This window comes from Psammomys obesus, unplaced genomic scaffold (genome assembly GCF_907164565.1).
Source record: "Psammomys obesus unplaced genomic scaffold, mPsaObe1.curated_primary_1811, whole genome shotgun sequence".
NCBI classification, from domain to species: Eukaryota; Metazoa; Chordata; class Mammalia; order Rodentia; family Muridae; genus Psammomys; species Psammomys obesus.
Window position 1 is genome coordinate 720,347 of NW_026589732.1, and position 6,003 is coordinate 726,349.

Consider the following 6,003-nt stretch of genomic DNA (forward strand, 5'->3'; position numbering starts at 1 on the left):
GTTAAAGGCATGTACCACCGTGCCCAGCGAAGACCCAGGTTTTATGCCGGGCACCCACAGCACTGTAATTCCAATTCAGGGGAATTTGACACCCTTTTCTGGACTCCAGTGGTACCCAGCATGAACATTGTACACAGGCATACATGCCGGAAAACACTCATATACACACACACATACACACACACACCCGAAAAACAACAACAACAACAAAAAACTGCTCTTGGGCTGGGGAGATGGCTCAGTGGTTAAGAGCGCTAGCTGCTCTTCCAGGGGACCCAGGTTCAGTTCCCAACACCCACATGGCAGCTCACAACTGTTTGTAACTTCTGATCCAGGGGAAACCTCACACAGACATACATGCAGGCAAAACAATGTACAGAAAATAAAAATAAATTTTAAAACATTAAAAAGAGAAAAGAGAGAAAGAGAGAGAGAAACTGACTCTTCAAAACAAACAAGGTGAGAAGCAAGAACCTACACTTATGTGCGATTGTTCTGTGGCCTGCTCGTTCATGCATGTATGCTGTGTGTGTGTGTGTGTGTGTGTGTGTAAATTCTTATCTTGATCCAGTGACTTTGAGCCAATGGCTTCATTCTTGAGGAGCACGAGTTTTTTTCCCAGATCTCAGGTTTGGAGTTCTTTTCTCATGACAAGTGTGCTTCACGAATAGCGATGTGGTGTGCAAAGCCATCAGGAGTTACATAACGAGGGCCGGTTTTTCTGTCCATACCATTTTAAGGTAGTCATCTTTCTAAGCGATGGACTTGGTGGTTAGAGTATACTGCCACCAAGTGGTTAACAGTTTAATATACACAAAAGAAACTGCTCTGAGACCCTAGGAAGCAGGATTTTCCTACAGTTGATAATAAATTGCCAAACATACTGAGGTGCTGGATAAGGGCTCTGGCACTGAGCTATATCCCAAAGCTATTCAGCCCATATCACTACTTAGTTGGGTAGGTAGATAGATGGGGGTCTCATCACATAGCTACGGTTGGCCTAGAACTTGCCATGCAAAACATGCTGACAGCAAACTCGTGGTAATCCTCTTGCCCCAGCGTTCTAAGTGCTTGGATTGCATTACAGATATGTGTTACCATACCTGGCACTGAAATGTTTCTTTAATATGATATTTACAAACACTTTTTTAAAAATATGTATTCCATATTTAAAAAAAAAAATATGGGCTTGTGTATTCCAGACTGGGCTTTGACTCATTCTGAAGCCCAAACATGACGTTGAACTTCTCCTTCCGCTTCCATATCCAGAGTGCTGGGATTGTAGGCTTGCCACCAGATCCAGTTTTATGCAGTCTCTGGGAAAGAACCTAGGATTCATGCTTCAGGACTCTCTCCGCCTAGTTGCTCAAGAGCCTAACAGGCTACGTTTTAGAGTAAACCACTGCTGCAACTCTATGGCGCATTGTAATAGCTAGAAGCACTGAGCTCGAGAACCTCATTTTTATAACATCCAGGTTATTAAAACCAGGTTTGCCAGTCCGTAATCCCCTCAGTTGAGGGGCGGAAGCAGAATACCATCCAGGAATGTTAGATCAGTGTGTCCACATGGCGGCTCAAAACCATCTGTAACTTCTGTTCCAGAGGTCCAACACCCTCTTTTGGTCTCCACAGGCAAAAGGCACATGGTGCCCAGATGTACATGCAGAACAGCCATACACATAATAAAATAAAATAAAGTAAAAATGATCACAAGGAAAGAAAGAAAGAAAGAAAGAAAGAAAGAAGGAAGGAAGGAAGGAAGGAAGGAAGGAAGGAAGGAAGGAAGGAAGGAAGGAAGAGAGAGGCCAGGTGTGGCGACGCACACTTATAATCCCCAGCCCTTGAACTGGGTAGGCAGATGCAGGTGGATGCCTGTGAGTTTGAGGCCAACCTGGTCTACAAAGTGAGCCTGGGACAGCCAGCGCTACACAGGAAAATCCTGTCTCAAGCAACAATAAAACTATTACAGAGCATCTAGCATGTGGCGGGCATGGTTGTCAACATGCTCTGATCACTCATTTCGTCCTTCCAGCAGCCCTCTGGAGGAGACTGAAGCTTGCCCAGGCACTACCCTTACTCAGGGTAGGGTTTTGCCGTGTTGTGGCATGCGTGTGTGGATGTCAGATGGCAACCTCAGGGGGTCAGTTCTTTATCTCTACCTTTGTTTGAGGCTGGATCTTTGTTGTTTCTGTCTCTGATACTTACTCTGGGTTAGCAGGACTGTGAGCATCTAGGCAATTCTCCCATCTCGTCTCTCAGCTGACTGTAGGAATGTTGGGATCACAGATGTGTGCCATGACATCTGGCTCTGCATGTGGGTTCTGGGGATAAAACTCAGGTGGTGAGGCTTGCATGGCAAGAACTTCTAACCATAGAACCATCACCCTGACTCCAGGCTCTCTCTCCTTACGTGTGCTGTTCTGCGTAGGGTGGAATGAGGTGCAGAGGGCTTGGAGGCAAAGGCGGGAACAGATAGAATCTCAGGTGAGCATCCAATGACCCTCCCCACCATATCTTTTGATGAGGAAGTATCAGCAGTCAGGAGGCCAGACATCTTGCAAATAAGTAGTTTGCTGTGATAAGGATGATAGAGTGTGCTCAGAAATATGCAGGAGGACACATCGTGAACCATTTAATGTAGAATATATACAACTATTTCAGTGTATTAAAACATTTACTCTTTTTTTTTTTGAGACAGGGTTTCTCTGTGTAGCCCTGGCTGTCCTTGCTTTGTAGACCAGGTTGGCCTTGAATTCACAGAGATCCACCTGGCTCTGCCTCTCCAAGTGCTGAGGTTACAGGCATGCGCCACTGCACCCTACTGAATATTTACTCTTATATATCATAGTTCAATGACCAGAATTAGAAAATGTCACAAATCTCTGAAGTTGTTTCAAATTTTCAAATCCCTCAATGTTTTCTTTCTGCACTAGGATCTTGCTGCATAGCCTGAGCTGTCCCAAGCTTATCCTCATGGTCTGGTCTTCTTACCTTGACCTCCTGAATGTTGGGATTATAGTCATGTGCCACCATACTCAGATTTGCTCTGAGTATTTTTTTATGTCATTCAGTTAGTCACACACACACACACACACACACACACACACACACACACACACAGCTTTTGTCCCAAGGCTCAGGAGGCAGATGGATTTCTGGATCTCTGTGAGTTCAAGGCTAGCCTGGTTTACAGAGCAAGTTTCAGGACAAACCCTGTGTTGAAAAAAAAAAAAAACAAAACAACAACCACAAAACCTCAAATAGTTACCATATATAAAGTACAACCTTACAAGATTATGATGAAAAATTCAGTGTCTGCTTAAAATATCCAAGACGATTATGAGTAAACATATTCAAAATAGTTTGAGTATCAATGCATTAGAAACAATAATTAGAGCCAGCCGGGTGCAGCAGGCATGCCTGTAATCCCAGCACAAGAGGAGGCAGGAGGAGTTGTGAGTTTGAGGTTAGCCTGGTCTACAAAGCAAGTCCAGGACAGCCAAGGCCACACAGAGAAACCCTGTCTCAAAACAAAACAAGAAAGAAACAATAATTATATAGTGGAAAAAAAAAAAACAAAACCAGCCAAATTCAAGAAGGCAGGAGCCATGAGCCTCTCTGCCAAAAAGTCAAAACCTGATCCTCTGTGGGCATATTTCCTTCTTCTGGCACTAGGGAGGCTGGATTCCTCTGCTGCTGCTCCATGTTTCAGGAATGTGTAACTGAGTGGGTCAGGCTATTTAAAATGGAACATTTCTACCAACACAACACCACCGTTAGTGGCAGCAATAAAGACCACTACAGTTTTCCAAACAGCTAATGTACACATACATTCATCATCTCTATACACCATTGCCTGCTCCTGTCACACGAGATAATTTGTGCTCGTCAATCTCTCATCAGTCACCAGCCTCTACCCTTTGCCAGGCCCTTCTCAAGGCACTACCAGAGAACAGAAGAGACGTGGCTTCTGTCCAAGGAGCTCAGAGACAGAAGCGTAAAAGTCACAGACAATCAAGAGCCAAACACAAGTACTATTATGACTACACGCAGCCAGTCATGCGGGATAGAGGTCAAACACGAACAATTAATTCTTGCCAGAATTGAAGCACTCTAGCACTAGATCTTGAAAACAAAATGCACAAAGGAAGAAAGAGAGAGAGGGGAGAAGGAAGGGAGAGAGAGAGAGAGACAGAGACAGAGACAGAGAATATTCTCCAGACAGGTAGAAATAAGTGTACATAAGCACAAAGGCAAGAAAACACGAGGCTGGTGGGGGACAGCAAGTTGGGTGGACACAGGGAGGGGATGCTAAGAAAGGGAGATCTGTTCAGCAGAAGAGGATCCTGGGAGACAGAGGACATAGAAGACAAGAATAGCTGGATACCCAGGGGACCTAATTTGAAGGGTTTTAGTGCTAGCCTATGCTCTCGGGGATGCTGGCCAGGAAACAGCAATGAGTGGATATGCATTTCAGAGAAAGCCAGAGCAGCCACTCAGCCAAGAGTATGCCTGGCCTACTAAGGTGGGAGTGGGTGAAGGTGGGTGGAGGTGGGTGGGCCGTGTGGGCTCTAATGGTGGAATGGATGTCATGAATCCTTGTGCCCATGTGTGGCTGAGTCATAAGTGTTCCAGAAAAGAAGGGCTGCAGCCCACACTCTGAAGGTGCTGTTTATAGCAAGATTCTCTGTCTTGTGAAGTCACCGGATTGGCTAACCTCAGACTACAAACTCAGCAGCAGGTAAAGGTGCTGCTTGCTACCAATTCGACATACCCAGAATCCACAGAGCGGAAAGAAATTATTCCCATAAATTGCTCCCATTTATGGGAGCTCCCACACCATTAATAATTGATAAACAAATAACATTTGAATCTGGGCGGTGGTGGCACACGCCTCCCATCATTTGGGAGGCAGGTGGATCTCTGAGCTCAAGATTAGTCTAGGATATAGGCTAAGTTCCCGGAAGGCCAGGACTACTGGGCGGGGGGAGAAAGAAAAGATTACAGACGTGTGCCACCAAGCTGGGCAAGTCATGGTGTTTTTTTTACAGCAACATCTAACTAGGCCAAGGCAGTGGTGCACGCATGTAATCCCAGCACTCAGGGAGGCAGAGGTAGGCGGATCCCTGTGAGTTCTAAGGCCAGCCTGGTCTACAGAGCAAGTTCCAGGACAGCTAAGGCTACACAGAGAAATCCTGTCTCAAAACAAACAAACAAACAAACACGAAAAGAGAAAACTTGTGGGGGAAAGGTTTATTTCACTTATATTCCATTTTGGAGGGAAGTTAGAGCAGGAATTCAATTCAGAAACCTGGAGGTAGAAACTGGCAGAGGCCATGGAGGAATTCTGCTTACTGGCTTGCTCAGCTTGCTTTTTAAACAGCTCTGTACTACTGCCCAGCGTTAGCTCTACCCACAGTGGGCTGGACTCTCCCACATCTATCATGAATCAGAAAAAATGCACCACAGATTTGCTCACAGGCCAACTTGAGGGAAGCATGTTCTCCCCTGAGCTTTCCTTTTCCCAGATGACCCTGGTTCGTGTCAAGTTGACAAAAAAAAAAAAAAAAAAAAAAAAAAAAACCCCAAACAAACAAACAAACTTACCAGTACAAAAGTGTTGTTATAAAGAAAGAAAATCCCAATTGTTCAACTTTACCACTGAAGACTCAGGAGCCTGATGCTGGAATGGAAACCTGCTAGCTCAGAGAGGCAGAGAAAGCACGCAGCTGACCTTCCTTCTCAGCAGATCTCCCAGAAGCTTGAAAAAGCTCTTTCTCCGTGCTGTCTTAAATCCCCTCCAGCTCAGGGTCCCTCTTTTCTACTTCCTGCGCATCTCCTCCTGCACATCAGCATCCGTCCTCTGGTCGTCCTCTCACTCTCTACGGCTCCCTTCCATGTTCACTTTTTGTTGCATGCTTGCTCTGCCTCTTGACCTAGGGTTAACTTTATTGAGTTCTGTTTACAGACAACCCAGGATTGGGGCTGGGGAGATGGCTCAGA